General features: G+C 44.7%; 1 long non-coding RNA gene across 2 annotated transcripts in view; it reads left to right on the top strand.

Annotated features, from left to right (window-relative positions):
- The first annotated feature begins 9,522 nt into the window (after nt 1–9,522).
- The window catches only part of LOC116942854 (uncharacterized), a 121,266-nt gene continuing 111,142 nt past the window's right edge, over nt 9,523–19,646 (top strand). The window contains exon 1 of one of the 2 annotated variants that reach the window (XR_004402857.2): nt 9,523–10,154. This is a non-coding gene — a long non-coding RNA (uncharacterized LOC116942854). The remainder of the gene's footprint in view (nt 10,155–19,646) is intronic. The other variant, XR_012941827.1, reaches the window with a different exon arrangement.

The following is a 19,646-nucleotide window of genomic DNA, read 5'->3' as shown; positions in this document are numbered from 1 at the left end:
TTAGCCAGCACCTGTGACAGGAGGTCATAGAAGGCATCTGACTCATCGGCTTTGCCTGCATCCCTCCACGGATGTTCATCTTCGGTGGGGGCATAAGTAACCACGACCACCATTCCTCGCCTCCGGTTGATGGGAAGGCGAGCCCAAAGTAGCCTGGGGCTTACAGCTTCCCACACCTCACCGCCACGCTCCCACGCCCCCTTCATTCTTTTGTTCAAAAGAAGACCCACACCCTGTTGTTTGGCAGTCTGCTGCCCCGAGTAGAGGACTGTCCACCCCTCATGGTGGCAGGAGCCAGAGCCGGTCCACCGGACCTCCTGAATGCCGCATAGATCCAGGCGGTACCGGTCCAGCTCCCGACAGAGGAGTGGCAGCCTCTCCTCTGCAGTGAGCGTTCGAACATTCCACGTGGCCACCCGTAGTGGCTTTTCGTTGTTTCTGGAGTAGCCCCGAGGGTAGGTATTCAATCTCCTGGCTCCGCCAATTGGGGTTTGGCCAGGAGACGTCATAGACGCCTGGCCCCCCGGGGCCTCCGGCACAAGCTTAGTTGTTACATATTTCACTTTAATTCGTGGTTTTGTGGTAATTAATTGAAGGTGGAGGGGTTACCAGCCCCTCGCACCCGTCCAGAGCCCCCGTTTAGCCCCTGTGGTGGACACATATGCCATGAGGGGAGGAGCCAATCAAAATTGGAACTCCCCCCACAGCACTGTCCACGACAGAGTTGCCCGTCCGGCACCGCGAGGAGGTAGGGGGTTGTTTTTGCATAGAGATACACACAGATACATAGAGACCACATAGATAATTCACAGAGATACGTAGAAACACATGGAGATTTGTTAAAGGCAAGCCACAATTGTGCAATTGTGGCCATGCAACCCAAACTTTGAACCATATCATAAAGCAATTGTGGTCTGCGCTCCTTCAATGGAGGATGAGGAACAGCAAAACGACACCAGTTCTCTCCTCAGGCCCTCTCGTCGTGGCTAGCAAACCTCGACATCGGTATCTGCCTCTTCAACATATTGCCATACGCAATAACAGAAGGACATAGCATATGTCGAAACACAGTGCGAATGCACGTAAACGCTGTGGGAGGAGGCGATTAGTGGAAGGCAGAGAGACGGATGGGGGTAATCGGGGCAAGTGGGAAATCTGGGAGAAGATTTGGAGTGAGGGTTGCACAGTGTCGAGAGAAGTAGGGGGAGAGAGGGTGGATGGAAGATCGGGAGGGAAAGGGAGGGGTTCTGTTCTCTTTTTGCGTATGGCTGCAATACGTTCAGGAGCTAAATACAAATATCGAGGTCTGCTAGCCACGCCGAGAGGGCTTCAGGAGGGAGCTCGAGTAGTTTTCCTGTTCCTCCCCCATAGAAGGAGCACAGTCTGCAGCGGTTCAACTATATTGGTCCATAGTTTGGGTAGCATGGCAAGTCGCGCTGTGGCTTGTCTATAATGTATCTTCTATGGGCCTCAATGCATCTCTATGAGACTCTATATAGCTCTGCATGTCGCATTGTGTTTACTATATGCTCCATAGTTTGGGTTTCATGGCCACAATCGCATTAGTACTGTCGCTTGTCTCAATCACACTACTGTGCCTTGTCTTTCATGCATGAAGGATATGTACGTATCTATACGGCTCGTTGATGTTCTGGTGACCACACCAGTGTCTTTGAGGAATGTCAAAGCAAGGAGGAGGTGGTGCCACGTTTGGGTCTCGAATGACGTGTTTATTCTGGATGTCATCAATTTGAATCCAGAGAGGGGTGAGATGACATTATGAGGCACTGTGGAATGCAACGGGAGATCTGGATTCGGGAGGAGCTGTGCGGAACAAGGTGTACCTACAGAAACACTGCACACAGCACTCATAATGCTACTAATGTGGCTATCGTGTTTTCGAGTTATATATTAATACATGTACGACCATGGTACACTGGGGCAATTCCATGGTAATCATCACCGGCAATGCTTTCCGCAGCATTTCCCCGTTTTAATTATCTCGGCCACACCTTCATCCCAAATCTAAACAATCCTGATTCAATCTGCCCCCCCCCCCACCACTGTGGGCAATGGGGGGTGGAAACTTTCAATCAGATCAGAGACGGAGCGCACGGAACTGATTAACTGACGTCACGCTTTCGTCAACTGATAAAAAAATGGCCACTTTCAAATATGGCCATGCGTGGGATGTGGATAGGCCTCGGGCAAGGTAAGTTAAAAGCAACGAGCCTACCTTTACCCTACCTTTTACCATTACCCCATACAAATTACCCGATTACAGGGTAATTACTGGGGTACTACACATTAAAAAGGTTTATAACAGGTGAATGCTAGGTAGAGCGCTTTATTCACATAGAATACTCTCGATTATTCCAATTTTACTCGCTTTCTTTTAAATCACTCTGTTGTTGTATCCTCAAATCTTGTAACTCAATTTTTACCCACTTCCCAATGCGGTATCGACTGCAAACTTGGTATACTTATGTCACACTGATGACAATACTATATTCTATCATTACAAATAAAAAATATAAATGTTTAAACATTTTTCATGTTATGTTTCGGCTTGGGTCTAATTGTCCACTGTCAACTGACGTTGGCTGTAATTGCCCACGGTCCCTTACGTTGTGGCGAACTTTGGGGCCACTTCCTGGAGTCGTGGAGTTCTTACATTACTTGTACATTTCATAAAAGCGTGTTTAAAAAAAGTTTTTTTTTAAATATAACTTATTAAATGGAGGCCACGGACTGCGCCACGGAGCTTTTAGCGGTAAACAAGGCACCGTATTTACCGGGTAATACTTCACGCTACCTTTACCCTACCGGGTAATTCTTCCGAGCTACCTTTACCCTGTCCCTTTACCTTACCCCTTGGCATGTCGACACCTTTACCTTTACCCTTTTACCCGGTAAAAAGGGGAAATTACCTTGCCTTGCCGAGGCCTAGATGTGGACGAATGGAGGAGGACATCTCTGGCTTTGATTGCCCCTCTGGTAGGTAATTAATTGTTTTGTATTGTATTGACCGAGCGACTGGCTAACTCACTGGTAGTAATGGCCTACAAGAAGCCAGGGAAGACAGCAAAATAAGTACATGAGCAATTTGAACAATTGGATGCAACTGGGGAGTATCTAATGAAAGGGCCTTGAGTAAATATCATGGCACATAGAGGGTGAGAGATAAAGGAATGACTGAGTGATGAGTTGACTTGTTACCTAAACAGTAACGAGTACTAAGCCTGCCCCATCCCTGATGAACTGGTTCACGTACAGTCTGTACACAATCTTGATTTGAAGCTTTCGTGACTGCAGCAATCCATACCCTTTGGTTCTTTCGGTAAAGTCACGTGGGTATAATATAAAATAAATCACGAAAGAGTAAAGTCTGTACACAGCTTTCTATATTTAGCAGACGTAACCTGTGGTGGTAAAATGATTTTAAACCCTGACAGTGCACTGTTGGATGGAGGCCTTGCCATGCAGTATTGGTGATGGAGTTGCTTGATCATACTTTGCCATGGTACTCAATGCAGGTTTGTGAATGGGGGAGGACGGGGTGGTGGGCAGAACAGATTAGATATCACTGCTGATGTTAGCTGTGCCTGGAAATCTGTTTCCAGGTTCACAGCACGGCTAACCAATGTGCACCCCCACCCCAGCTTGTGTTTGTACCCAACTTAAATTTGAATTATTAAATACAAATAACACATTTAACTAGTTTCTAACGTGTCACACACTCTAGTGCATTGCTTTGGCAGTGTCGTATTGTATTGTATACACGTGCTTACCGATGTATATAGCACTTGGGTAATTAACTGGCCTTAAATATGAATGGGAACATTTCACCACGGCTGGCCGTGCATGATAATAATGGCATTTTACGAATCTGTGGCATTATTCCATTATGCTGTGGCAGCAATCGGATAAATTAAACATGACAGTTGCTAATTGTCATAAAAAAAATTACGTAAAGATATTGCACGTGGAGCATTTATGAACAAAAGATAATAGTTGATTCATATACCGAGATCATGGCACTATATATTTTTTGAGACAAAAATAATAATTTTGTCACGATTTACAAAATGCTCGTAATTAGAGGGACATGCGAGGGTTCAAATTGAAAATGACTTGTTCATTTTGTGTTTAAATATATTGAACATTTAATACATTGCACACGAGACCTTCCAGATTAACATTATAGCGGTTTATGCAATTAATAATTTCAGACATTGATGCATGCTTAACCATCATCTTCATTCATCACTGGCATCCTGTGAACATGCGTTTCTAATTTGTCACCCATATATAATATTATATTATGTCATTGATCTCGGTGGCAATGCAGATTTCATATGTTTGTCATGCTCTCCGTCAAAATGGTTAGCGGTGTGAGTGTGTAATGTAATCCGTGTACAAATGTGCAAAAACTTGTAATCCTGCTATAATACCAGAGACAGCCTGCGGCATTTACAGAAGCGGGTGTGAGAATTGTGAGCAGTGGTGGAAAAAAAAAGAGGGTGGCTTATGGTGGGGTTTGCAAGGGTGGGAGAGTGGAGGTTGTGCCAGTGGGCTGGGAGATTAGGGGGCAAAGTGGAAGTGAGTGGCGTGGGTGGGTGTGGTTGGTCAGCAGGAAATATTGTAACACACCTTACTTATGCATGTATGTTGAACTTCTTTCGCACCGTACGTATACGTTTTCATGGAAATACACTCTGCAGAAAAGTGCAAAAAACCCCACAACGTATCAAGAGCGGACCAAAGATTACAATACCACATGTTGACAAATTGTGTCTTGTTCCACACTAACACGGCATTTTCTCTGAATCTTAGTAGAGCGATCTGCTTTTTTCCGTCGTGTCTTGCACCAAAACCGGCTGATTTGATGCCTCAGTCACCGTCGCTGCTCCGTTGCCAAATCCGTTCTGAATAATTGACAAGGTTACTATTACCAGGCTTTAAGCCCACTTATTTTGTTATCATCTGCCCTCGTGGCCCCTTTACAAAAACATAAAATAAAAATACCCCACGAAATAAAGATCTCGGGAAACGTGCGAACGCAGGTACGCGCGAATGGACCGTTTGGTCATATTAAATGTCATTTACCCAGGACCGGTTACTTTATTTTTTTTATTTCAGAGCGTAGATCGCTCTCATACCCCGTGACTCCCAGTACCAGAGCTGTTAAAGAGCAAAGCCAGTGCAGGAAGGGGGGCTATTGACATCCGTGCGGCTTTTTTTTAGCGTGGTCATTCCTGCTGCTCGTCTCGCGCGGACAACCATTATGTGCCCGTATTTGTGGAGCCCCCCAACATTTTTTAGTCCACTGCTGGACGAGGGCCTACCCCATACTGTGTGGGTTACAGGGCTCATTTGAACAAACCTTTCAGCACACTGCTGAGGTGCGGATCGGCGAATGTGTGGCGCATAGACGCGGAAGCGCATAACTATCGTACGGCGATAGATTTCGGTGCACTGTCTTCCGCTGCTCAGAAACAAAGTACTACATTACCCCACCGGTCACCTATGACAACCTTGTACACGTGTTATCGGCTTTCATCCAAGCAATGTCCATGCTCAACCTTGCTTGGTAGCCAACAACCGGAGAGATGAGGCACATTCTCGTGCGATTTGGTCATAGACCATAGTACTTAATTATTATTATTTGCCAGAATATAATATGGAGGTAAAAACAAATATCGTATTACTGATGTGAAAGCACGGTAATGTCTAGGTTTTGGGGAATAATAAAAGTAAATAAAAATATATAGTTGGTGAATATGTGGAATACGGATTATCAAGTCTCCTTCAATATGGGATTATCAATTTCTCTTCATTGAATAAAGGGCATTTGCTATACTGAATTCTATGCAGAGTAATAATACATTTTCATATTAACATTGCAGATGTGTGAACACATTTACGTATAATTTATTTTATTTCACTATATCAGATGCCATATCTTTGTTTTGTAATACTCATGGGCTTGCCTCGATGCCCAGTTTAATTTTAATCACATTTCCATGATAATGTGCAACAACGAGTCCATGCCATCATCATGTGCCATCTGATTATTTGAACGAATGTACAGCGCTACAGCCAATAACTAAATTATACATTTCGATTTAAAGCTTTCGTGACTGCAAGGATTCATCTTCTTTGGTTCTTTCGGTAAAGTCACGTAGAATGAGAATAAAATAATAAATTGATAAAATAAAATAACACAATAATATTCTCACGACGTTTCGGCCACAACACAAGCGGCCTTCATCAGGTGAAGGGACGAGACTGTCTAATATTCTCACGACGTTTCGGCCACAACACAAGCGGCCTTCATCAGGTGAAGGGACGAGACTGTCTGGTAGGACAGCGCTGTCCTCCAGACAGTGGCCGAAACGTCGTGAGAATATTATTGTGTTATTTTATTTTATCAATTTATTATTTTATTCTCATTCTACATGACTTTACCGAAAGAACCAAAGAAGATAAATTATACATTTTAACCCAAAATGTATACATTATAAAAACGAGTATGGCATATCCGCAATGTTTTAAGTTTTTCCGTGTAGTATTGTTGTTGCATTTCTCTTGGCAGACTGGATTCCTTCAAGGGGCATAAATACACAAAAAGGTACTGGGTAAACATTTCAAGTTGGTTATTCCTGAAAAAGTCCGCCACTTCAGTTTGAGGCTTTCTTGGGTCAATAAATAATTACAGCAAGATGCATTGATAGCCACCCGACGAAAAAAATATGGTGACAGGGAAAATAATATATTATTACAAAGCTTCTACAAGTCTCCCTCGAGTTTCAATACGTTTATTACAACTTTAACACATTCCTGATACACTTTCCAGATATCGACCCATCGCTTTCATAATATTCAAACACCTGTTTATATTCTTAGCTCTTTGGGTAAAATCAGGTTGAAGGGAAACAATAAAATAATAAAATATATATAAAACAATAAAAATTATCACGACGTTTCGACCATAACACAAACGATCGTCATCACACCAAACTGTCGTCATCACACCTGATGACGACCGTTTGTGCTATGGTCGAAACGTCGTGAGAATTTTTATTGTTTTATATATATATTTTATTATTTTATTGTTTCCCTTCAACGTGACCTTACCGAAAGAGCTAAGAATATGAATTACTGCAGTCACGAAAGCTTTAAATCAAAATTCAAACACCTGTTGAGCAGAAACAGAGCCATTAGAAATCAGCGGGTTATATGTTAATGTATCAGTATTCATTTGTATTCCTCATTTTAGTCTCCTTTGTACATCATGAATCACAAGTGTTTTTTAGTTTTATAATTGGATTTTAGCCTACGGCGGGACTGCATGAGATATTGCCGTCGGTTAAAATTAAATTGTAAAAACCTGCGACGAAACGACACCTGGCTTTGCCGATGAAGATAATGATTGCATATGATCTACATCATAAGCTGGTGCAATGTTGACATTCCTAAGCATGGGCATGAAGGCACACGATCTCTCTCACCTCGCTGAACAATGACCTTTAAATCAATGTGCGTTTCAAGGCAGCTGAGTTTTGCCTCGTGTTCGGTAATAATCTAATTTTTCACGCCTTGGCAGTCGATTGTACAATCGTAGCCATTTTTCATACCGTGTTATTGACGGCTTTCAGTTATATATATATAAAAAGTCCGCTTATAAAACATGTACCCAGGCTAGGGTCAGGGTTACAGCCAATGTGCTTTCTTTTTGACAACAGCTCGCAGTGGTCATGTGAGCGATCGGATCCTCTGTGTTTGTTTTGCATTATGGTGATGTATCGGGTAGACGAGGGGGGGCGGGGGGGAGGAGGTGAGTTGGAGTTAGGAAAGAAGTGACATAACAAAGTGGCCACTGCTCTGAGTTAATTGATTCTGGAGTTCTCTGGGGCCATGGACGAGGCTTTATAGGCTGGATGAGAGGCGTGAGAGTAAAAGGAGGATTCGAAGCGATGAGTTACCAAACCTTTGCTCGCGTGAGTGCGGCGTTTGGGCGCGATGTCATTGGGCTTTTATAAACCTTGAGAGGTTATGACTTCTAGTATCAGGCTGGACCCACCGTCAATCTTGTCCATGGTCAGGGGTCGTAGGTTTTATTCCCTTCAGATTTATTCGGCGTCTTTATGAGCAAAGCCTGCAGGAGACTGCCATGGTGCATGGGAGGTTGCGCACGTAACTCACTATCCAGAAGCACCGAGTTCAATTCCAGTTGGAGTCATTCATGAGTTTTGCTGCATTTAAAAAAAAAGCTAACATTGCCTCTACCGAACAACAGCTGAAAGGTGTGACAAGAATTATGGAGAGATGGACGTTGACTATACGACTGAGAGGCAGGAAGAGGAACATCCGGATCAAGGAATAACCACACATCACAGCTATTGACTGCCTGGCAAAGTAAGGGGTTTGGGTAGTACACGTTACTAGAAGGTATAATGTTCAATTGTTTGGCAGCCAAAGGAGCGAGAAATACGCCTGAGATGACCACCATGGATATGGGGTGACGAGATGAGTTCATTTGTTGGGCATGAGAAAATGGTCAAGTATGATCATGAGGGATGACGCGGCAGTGGTTATACAATGGCGAATAATGATGATGACGATTATAAAAATGATTATAAGATTATACTCATCATCATCAGCAGCAGTTCTCTATCCACGACTGGATTAAGGTCATTCCTCATAATCATACAATTGCGCAATTGCGCGACCTCATACCTCTATCAGCGCAACAACTTCCCCATTCATCGTATCCAAAACTCAGCTGCCACCGAGACCGTCATCCATGCTTTCATCCCATCCCGGCTCGATTGGCGCAACTGTTTCTTCTGCGGACTTCCCAATATCCCTAATCTCCAAACGCCGATGCTCACCTTTTAATCCGCACCTGTAAATAAGACCACATCGCCGCCCCAATGCTGTACTCCCAATTCCTCCATTGGCTCCCAATCCAATCCAAGATCAATAAAAACAAATTCTCACTGTCTTCCAGATCCTACATGCACTCTCCCCTGCCTATCTTCCCCTCTCATAATTGTATTCCCCTGCACGCACTTTTAACTCTAGCAATCAACGATTTCTGTCAAAGTGCCCAGCCAGCCTCAAGACCTTACGTTTAGTTCTGTGCCTGTGACCGACTGCTTGTCTCTGTAAAATAAATATGCCTACTTTCTCCGTACAGCTTGTTGACATGCGGTGGCGTTTACATGCTATAAGTATACCCCTTATCAAAATGATGAAGTGTATTATCCTATAGATTAACTGATCTCATCGCTTCGTCTGCACGGTGGTCATCCTTTCTGGTGCGGCGTCTCCTTTCACTGTCATTCCATCACCAGTCCTGTCCATTCCCCACCAAGATGACGATGTTTCTACAAGGTGGTCCAGATATCCTGTGACCCCGAATTAATTGACCCCTAACCTTGTTTCCCCTTTGCATATTAATTTCTGTTTTAAATAAACCTTATTGCAAGAAAAAAAATACGTATTACAGAATGAAATGGGGTCACAAGACATCTGAAGCACCCTGTACATCAATATGTTGCCGTAAAATAGGTACCGCCACAGCAAAGGCAATTGACAAGTGTCCTTTATGGCGAGGGTAATGATGTGTGACTCTCCGTCTCGTGCGATCCACGTGGTCATCGTTCAGGGGTGCGCACAAGGGCCGCTTCGACTCGACGCCTCTCAATCGCGCTCACGCGAGCAGGCCTCTCGCCCTCGCCCCCCACTCGCCTCGCGATCTGCGGGGCCACAAATCGAAGACGCCGTGCGGAGTCCCTCGATCAAACGTCGAGAAACTCGCAGCAGAGCACGGGGGCGGGAGGGGGAGGGGGGTGGTGGCGGCGTTTGTCGGTGGCGCAACGCGGCCGCGCTGCCAAGGGCACCTTGAGAGAGGTTCGGCTGCGGCGTCGCACTACGCACCAAGCCACTGCCGAGAGACATTAACAAAGCTCGGGGCCCCATTCGCACTGCGGGTTGAGCCGGGGGGGGGGGGTGGGTGGTGGGGGGGGCGTATCGGCACCAGCATGAGTTAAAAGAAGAAAAGACGAGGGGCTTTGTCCGCGAACATTGATCCGGCACCCTCGTGGTTGGACGGCGGCGTTCAAGGAGGTGGGCGGCCGCGTTGGGTGAGTGGCGATGGGAGGGAGGGGAGACGCGAGGAACACGCTGAGCGGTGTTTGGGGGGGGGGTTACCTCTCGTTGCTGGCGCGGTTGTGTGTGTGTGTGGGGGGGTTGACTCAGAGATGTCCTGCTGACAACATTGATGGGGGGGGGGGGGGTACAGGCGCCTGTTTCACGGTTGTGTGTGTGGGGGGGGCGGTTGACTTAGAGATGTCCTGCTGACAACATTGATGGGGGGGGGGGGGGGGTACAGGCGCCTGTTTCACGGTTGGATTATTGGTGGCCGAGAGGTGCGAGGCCAGTTTTAGGTGGGTGGGGGGGGGGCTGTGCGGTCCGCTGCGCTCTGAAACAAAACCTCTCACTCGCTGCAGGCGTGTGGCTTCGTGCAGTGCTTCTTTCACTGCTAGCCCCGCGAGCCACTGGCGGCCCCTGAAGTGCGCCCCCCACTCCCTACCCGACAATACACAAATGTGAAAACAACCCCCATCCCCCCATCATCATCATCATCGTGCTGCTGTAAAACACAATGGTTTAAAATGTGTGGCGGCACACACACTGACTGCATTGTCAGCGACAGTGCCCCCCCCCCCCCCTTGTGAAGAACACCGGCTTAATTAATCTTCCGACATCTGCATATGAAAACTATTGCCATCGTTTAAGCACGGAACTGCCTTCCATGACATCGACAGACTTAGTTTGCTCCAAGCGCCATGTGTTCGCATGGAACCTTCACAAATTATGTATGTTATCGCAGAATTCTGGGGCAAGTGGTTACTTCTTGTTTGGCTTTTAATTGATTTATAGTTTCGGCCACAGATTACATGCGACAGCTTAATTCCATTGAAATAAACCAACATTTTACAAGGGGAAAGAGGAGAAGAAACCAGGGCCAGAACGGTCTCCATGGATAATAATAATAATAACAAAAGTAACTTAAAACAGCTCTTCATCAATTCAGGGTTGGATGAAGGCCTCCCCCTCACGGTGTATTCATCACGGGGATTGTTTGACCATACTTCATTACACTATTCAGTGATATTAGCCGGGGTCGAAAATCGATCTGAGATCGCCAGGTTCAAATGATCGGGGTTGGGGTGGGGGGGAGACTTGGGACAGAAGACATGTCCATGTATGGATGTAGTCATTGTAATATGAACTGGATCTATACCTACGTTTATCTTGCTGCTGTTCTGAAACTCTGTGATGATGAGCTGGTGTTTTTGAAGAATGCTGATCTTTGTGTTAATATTAACACCCAGCCTATCTACTTAACACTCACCCAGCTCTTGACCAAATGAAAGTATATTGCCTGCATTAGTAGTAAGAGGTTTTTTGAGGAATGGAGTGACCAAATATCAACAGGACACTGTGTAACAATTTTTTTTTTGTTTCTGGGTAGTAAGTGTTATATTCTAATTGCATGTACCTCAAAAGTACAGAAAATGTATATTAATCCCCACAAACTTTGCTTTTGTGACCAGGACAGTGACATTTAGAAATTTACATATTTTTCAATGAGAAAACGTGGTGTGCATTTGTGTCATTGATTCACATCAAGTCCTGGTCACAAAAGCAAAGTTTGTGGGAAATAACATTCATTTTCTATACTTTTGAGGCATAAGAAATTAGAAAATAACGCTTACTACCCAGGAACAAAAATCGTGTTACATAGTGAATTATAAGTTGTTTTGAACCTCGGAGAGATTAAGGCCATGTTCTGATATCAATTGCCATTGATGCACGTGGCTATGAATGCAACCCAGCTGTCTGTGATTGTCGCAGTGCCCTAAATAATAACGTACCACCGCTGTCATTGCACAAGGGGGTTTCAATAACTGAAGAAACAAATTTTTTTTGCGTCGACCACAATGTTTGTATAAACAGCGGTTCAAAAAGCTTTCGAAAGCTAACAACGTCGGAGTATTATTGTGGGGCATTCAACCATAACTGCACCAATGCTTTCAGAGCTTTGCCCGAGTGAAGCTTCTTTCAGAGATCCGCACAGATTCCAGTCCAACAGGGCTAGTTTCAGGCTGTATGCCGGATGGTTCCAAAGCATCCCGTCCTTGATTTATCAGCAATTCCATCAGTGCACATGCAGAGTGTGATTGTGCTGTATTATTCTGAAAGACCACAGCGCCACAATGTAATCTAAAACCATAAACTATATTTTTTATTTTACCAGGTAAAGCCCAATGAGATGTTTCGCTCTTTTTCAGAAGTGACCTGGCCACAAATGATCGCTCAGCGAAGTGGCTTAAGATTTGAAAATGTATAGCAGCCAAATAATCTAAATGCATGCTTCTAAATGTGGAGGGAAAAAAATCGGAGGCCCTAGAGAAAAATCCACGCGACAACGGGGAGAACACATAAAACTCTAAATATACAGGAGGCGTCAAGGTCGGGATGGAACCCACGTCCTCCTGTTTACCAAGCAAGGTAGTTAACATCTCGCCACCGTAGATATACAGTTGTTGCTATACTGCTGCAGCTTCATTCTTCGATAAATTCACTTATCTTTAGATTGTCAGATAACAAAAAACTTGATAACAACTCGCTGCTCTTCGAATGTGCAGTTGAGCAAAGTGTTCTGCCATCTGTAAATCAAGTGATACGTCTACCATCTAGTGGCAAAATCTAAACTTAAAACATTGAATATAGGTAGGTTTTGCGTGACTAGAGAAAGGAAGGATTGCAAGGGGGTTGTCCAGCCTCATCATGAGCTGCCATATGACGATTGACAGAAAAGAAAAGAACCAGGATCATGTCCCATTTACTTTGAAAAAAATTATTGGCATCATATGACTTAGGTTACAGAATGAATAAAGGTATCTTCACTTAAATATCCTTGTACATGTGAACCTTATGGCGGGACCCCGGGGTCCCATAAGCCCCCGGCTCTCGCATGAACATTATATTATAATGTGAATACAAACTTTGCTCCTGTTCACCAATGGGTTTGAAGGATGGTGGTAAGTGTTGTCTTGTTAATGCCTTTAAAACTGAAAACTACTTACCTGCAGTATCTCTATTTAAATACACCATCGAAAAAATAAATTACACCCCTCTGGCAATCATCGTGTTTTCTGTGTGAATTTGTGAACACACTTTGTAAACGGTACGTAAAATAGTACGCGTTTTCAATGCGCTGTTCATTTTGTAACAAGCGTTTATACCAATGTTACTCTACAGAATCATGGGTGATCGCTCCTCTTATCCGCATTGATACGAGCGGTATGTGGGGACGATGGCTTAACCGCAAAAAAAAACGCCTCTCTGCACAGATGTATATGGACAAGAGAAATGTTATCAAACAGGAGGTATTAACGGTGCAACGCATCTCACCTGTTAAATATCTGCAGGTAATAGGATTGCCAAGGATTGATCCTGGCTGCAGACATTGGTAGGTCACAAATAATAATGAAGATAAGAGAGCAGTTTCACTGTATTATGCATACCGTTATGACAAATAAAGGATTGAAGTACTGGAGGTAGTTTTAGCAGCTTGGATAAGACTTATGATCCTGCCCATACCCGAGCATGGAGTGCATTCGCTTGTTCAGCTCTTCTGCGCATTCGTCCTCGCTGCTGATCTGCGCCAGGTGGGTCGCGGTATTTATGTGTGCGGTGGGACGGAGTCTCCAAAAAACACATGAATGAATTACGATTTTGACTTCGGTTTATTCGGGACCCCGGGGTCCCGCCATAAGGTTAATGTGTAGAACTTATATGTATATGCACACACACACACAGGGACGCGCTATTAATTAAACAAGGGTGGGTACTTGATGGCTGTGTCCAGCTATCTGCGTGTTATACATCGGAACAGCTTTGGATCTCCATTGTACACAAAGGTGATGATGAGCCCAGGGCTGGAATCACGTTTGTGTAATGCCCCATTGCCCAGTGGCAGTAGGACGGGCAGCTGTCCAAAGCCTTGCGTGGTTTTGGTGACTGTTCACGCGGCATCAGCAGAGGCCAACGTTACATTGCTTATTGTCCTGCCATGAGGCCCGGTGTGCAAGTGATGTCGGCTTTGATGCGCGTTATTTATAACGGGATATGCACATCATCCTCATCTGCGTCGTTGTTACTCACACGCTCATTTCAAATCACGCAAACCTTTATTTGGCGTTATTCATGGGCACAGGGACTTAAAATCTCCCATCTCCCCAAAATACACGGCTCCCCCCACGAACTGTCCTCTGTTCGAGAAGCCACGCTAATACAGCGCCCGTGGATTTGCCCCAGCATCACGCTGCTTTTTCCACAATTCTCTGTGATTCACCGCGGCTAGCGCCGGCAAAGCGGAGATCGATGCCCCCTTGCTGCTGACGTTAGTTTCCCAGGATGAGAAGCCAGGCGGCGGTCAGATGTTTCCACGGCCCGCCCCTCCTCCTCCTCCTCTCAATCCACTAAGGATGGCAACAACAAGGAGCCTTGATTGTTGGGTTGGCTATCCTGGAGGCGTGGATGTAACGTGTTGACAGGTGGGTTAGCAGTGTCCCTGTTGATACAGAACGATATACATCAGCGATAAAGCTGAGAAACCACAGTGGTGTTGTTGATTTATGTCAATTTATATCCACAGTTATGCTAATGGAGTCCTCAACTTCGCTCGTAATTTAATCGAGCAAGCACCGGCTGAAGCCGAGTAATACATAACACCGAACCAATTTTTGTTTTAATCACAAAGTTTCTGAGCACGTGTCCAGAGGCTCAAAAGATCGTGCGGCCAGCAACAAACAGCACTGACAAAGCTATGATAGACAAGAGTTCATGCAGCATTTAAAAAAAAAATTGAGCAAGGTCATAAGAGCTTGGGAAAATGAATGAAGGGAGAGAAGTGTTGTGACCTCCAGTGTGGTGATTGAGCACAGTACGGATGAGATGAAACAGTGTCTGGTAGACCGGGGCCCTCGACATCAGTAGAGGAATCATTGAGTGCATTTCATGGGAACAGTAACCATGGAAGATAAATCTGATAATAATAATAGGGGTTTTCCCCTTTTTTCTGGCAACAAAACTGAAACCTTTTTACAAGGATTCATGTCTGCATTAACCACAATACCTGCAGTCAAAATGCAAACAAAACAACATACTATGATAATATATGTTGCACATTGTCCTTGAAACTGATTGGTCCACACCAAGGGACGGCTTTCTTTTGAACCCGAGCTATTAATGGGCTGTGCCGTTCACCTTTTGGTGTCCTTTGGTCTGGCTACGGCACCTGCAAGACAAGGCCATGATGGAGGCTGTCTCTGGTGTAGGCCAATCAGTCGCAAGGATAATGCTTACACTATCGAAGCATATTTGCTTGCATGTTTTAACACAAGCACGTGTGGTTAATGCAAACCTGATGCCTGATGTTTGAACATCTTAACACCTGTATTGTTGCCAGAAAGGCTGTTATTATATATGCTTTGAACAGTAACCATGATAATAGCGGTAGAAGAGCAATAAGCAGGCGACTGGGCATCAGTGTTTATAAAATGGTAGGAGGATTGAAAGTATGAAGCTCACCCTTTACGTTTATATTTCTCATTTTAAATCGGCATTGGGTAAATAAGAGGCATCTAACGATACAGTACATACATTCATATATTAAAATTGATTATTACACTCGTGTTACATTGAATATTGTGTAGGCGGAAATCAATTATTTCCGTGTGTATGTACATGCATTGAAATTTGTTCACGTGACCCCTGCAGCCACCACCGCAGGTGTTAGAAAATAATAATTATTTATTCTTGAGTTGAATCGATGATTTGCGACAATGTATTAATTTGCCAGGAGAGGGAATTGTTACGCACCTGGTAAGTAGATAATCCAATCTTATATGAGCATGTATTAGAGGGGTGAAAAGTGGTGCAGTGGTCAGTGCCATTTTCAATGTACTCCGCTCACTAAAACTATGAACTGAACAATGTTTATGTTACCAGGTAAGGCCCACTGAGCTATATAGCTCTTTTTCAGAAGGGACCTGGCCACAAATGATATCTGAATGAAGTGGCTTATCAGATGAACATTTATAGCGGCTAAATACTCAGAATGCACGTTTTGAAATGTGGAGGCAAAAACCGGAGGAACCGAAGAAAAATCCAAGCGTCCACGGGGAGAGAGAGAGACGCAGACTCCAAGTATACAGCAGCAGGCGTCAAGGTCGGGATCGAACCCACGACCTCCTGCACACCAGGCGAGGTAGTTAACATCTCGCCATGGTGGCGTCCCTTTCCTGATTTGGATTCCTGGCCAAGTCTGAACAGGCACTCGTGTCACAAACCCACACCGACCAGCGCGGTTGAAGCATTGTCAAGCCCCCGTGACCAACACAGTGCGGAGAGAGGCCTTAGTCGAGCAATGTATTCAGAGGTTCGCGCTGTACATTGTCATCGATGTTTCCGCATACTAATGCCTCTTAAAAAAAGCAGGTGAGTGAAATCGAGAGGCATGGTGGGGAGGACCGTCAACAAATCGTGAATTGATAAAAGGGCGGTATGGTAAAAAAAAAAACTGAATATATTTCACCTAAAATGCAGACACTGGATGAAGCAGTGTCAGTGTTGTAAGTGTAATATTTCAGTACCATACCGGCTTTCACTTTGTCTCTACAGGTGGATGAAGGCCCTCTCCAAAATGGTGCATTGACTTGCATTCCTTTACCACTGCGATTCATCGCAAACATAAAGTCAAACCTGTAACTGTAAAAAAATCCGTGCAGCACCCTACTTAAATTAAAACATGTTCACGCCATTGTAAAACATTTCTACTTTCGTTGCCGTCGATCGAATATAATTTCAACGGCTCTGTTGATGAGCGCAATGGCAAGTGTGTAGACGTGCGGACGGTTGCCGGATCCAAAAGCACTCATTACGTGCCGCATCATTCCAACAAGCATTGCCGCGTGTGAAGATTGTTTTCTTATTTTTCTCCTCTCTCTTTCAAGCGTTTTGTGCGCAAGGCGTCTCACGGGCCAGCAAGGCGTAACACGCCTTTCATCGCAATCCACGCCACGAGGTCAATTCCTTTTATTTCAAGCCGGCACAACGGATGAAAATTCTCATAAAGGAGCAAAGTGGATGGTGGGTTTGATTTTGAGAGTTTGTGAGCAGTCACAGTGGGTGTCGTGGATTTCCAGACCACCCCCACGTGTGTATACAGTATATGGCTAAGAGACACCTACACAAATCATGGCATTTTTGAGCTCTGTCTTTTCCTCCTTTCAACAACGTGACATAAATATCGATGATGGCACCTTTAATTAGCGCGTGAACAGTAGGCTCAGTAACGCGTCAGTAGGTGGGTATACTTCATATGATTATAATACTGTAGTTCAGTTTGGTTCATCATCATCGTTCATGTTCAATCCACTGCTGGATGAATGCCTCCCCAAGCGCCACCACCTCTATCGATCCTGGGATGTAATAATTAACCTGCACTTGGAAATGATTATACTTGAGTAAAAAAAACCAAAATTAAACAGGGGTTGTCAGTACTATATATAGCATGGTGACAGTAATTTATGATGGTATTAGCAACTTTAATCTAATATGCGAGGCGGTGACAGGGCCTATCATGGTTCACCACATTTTTCAGATGTTCCCGGTTTGAATTCAACAGGCGCCCCAATCATTATTGAGTTTGTGTATTAACCATTGAACCTGTGCACTGTAAACCGAGAAGATGGACCCGGCGGATGTTAAAGATCCCCTGATGTAATTCGCACGTGTCGGCCACCGACTGCCAGAATGAGGGTCCACATTTTACAAATTCTAAATTTACCCGATAACTACTCAATTGGGATTACTGTGTACACGGCTACCCCGGTCTCCTTTTGTTAGACTGTTCGCTGGCAGACCAGGCACTGAGCCACCTTGTGCCCAGCGGAACAGCTGCCACTGAGGGTGCCCTTTCAGCTGTTGAAGGTGGGATGTGATGTCAAGCGCTCCGAGATACCCCGGCACGCGGGAGGATGCTATATCATTAACAAAACATTATTTTTTATTATTAACCAATAACCACCGGGAGCTATTCGTAAGGAGACCCACGACTTCTAAGGAGCGACTGAGGCCCCGGTTGAGAGAAGTGGTGGTGATTGGTGCATCCATGGTGCAGGCAGGAGACCTGTTGTGTGTTCTTTACAGAATTGACTTTTTGAACGTTCCCCATAGTGGTCTCAATCTATGCTTCGTGTGTTGTCAAGTGCCTCCCACAAAGTCATCCCAATCCCTTTCTTCCCGTAAAAAAAAAAAAATGACCCTGAATGTTTTCTTTCAGCCACTGCACTGCAGCGTAATTGAATATGTACGCGTGTATTTAACTCCTGGCCTTGTCAATTTAAACATTTATTTCCAACGTTGAATATTTTTTTTATCTCTCCCTATAATCAATAAATAAATAGCTATCCTGTGTCAATCCACGACTGAATGAAGGCCTCCCCATGCCATGTCAGCTGTTGTTGGACCGTACGTCACCACACGGGGTTGGTGACGAGGAAAGGGGTTAGAGGAGGAGGGCCTAGCACCGGTTTAGAAATCCTTCATTGACGTTAGCTCTAACCAGGACTTGAACTCATATATTTGAGTTGGTAGCACAGTGTGGAACCCACTGCAGCACTGCTTAACCCACGCTGAACAATACGTTCACAATAAAGGCTTTGCATTTTCTCCCATTCATCTCACTGCTTTAACTGCAACTTAACGAGGTAAATCGGTGCTTGGGAATATCAACAATTCAGTTTCATCTCAACCTATTACACCCCGTACGTGCAGCACGTTGGCATCACGTGCAACTTTTAAGGAGATGCACAATGGGTTTTCAAAACAGTTTTGCTGTACAAGGAAAGGAGCGTATCCGAGAGCGCGCACACTAAGGAGATGGATCAATTTAAATTGGGAAATGGATCCATGAAACAGCGCAAAATCAGACGACAGCAGCAGCAGCAGCGACTAAGAGAAGAATGGTGACGACGACGATGACGACAATGGACTTGACGGGCACGACGGGGAGCCCACTTACACAGACACAATTTCAACCGAGAAGATGGTTTCAAATTAAGCAACCATTGGAAAGATGTTCTAAATCGAACCAAACGTTAAACTAATTTTCAATGGTACAGTATATTTTTCAAGTAGTGGTACCCCAAACTTTCGCAGCTCTTAAAAATTCCCTTTTCACACCATCAATAGGTAAACTCCCCCTCCCCCCCTCGCCAACCGGCATGTTCACCCGCATGTACACCACCTCTACACCGTTCATCATGCTAAGTCGGCCAATCAAATGCTAATTTTTATGCTAATTCCTTTGTCAAGGCACCTTGTTTCCTCGCACACAGCTTAAAGGTCGCGGTCTGAGCGTGGCTGTGTTTCACTCCAGCGCTGTCCTCGAGACAGTCTGCTCCCTTCACCTGATGAAGGCCGCTTGTGTTGTGGCCGAAACGTCGAGATTTTTGTTGTTTTATTTTTTACCTATGTGACTTTACTGAATAGAACCA

The sequence above is a fragment of the Petromyzon marinus genome, chromosome 16 (assembly GCF_048934315.1).
Source record: "Petromyzon marinus isolate PM22_M1 ecotype Great Lakes invasive population chromosome 16, UKy_Petmar_22M1.pri1.0, whole genome shotgun sequence".
NCBI lineage: Eukaryota > Metazoa > Chordata > Hyperoartia > Petromyzontiformes > Petromyzontidae > Petromyzon > Petromyzon marinus.
Note: the sequence above shows the minus strand (reverse complement) of the source record. Positions and strands in the feature narration are given on the sequence as shown.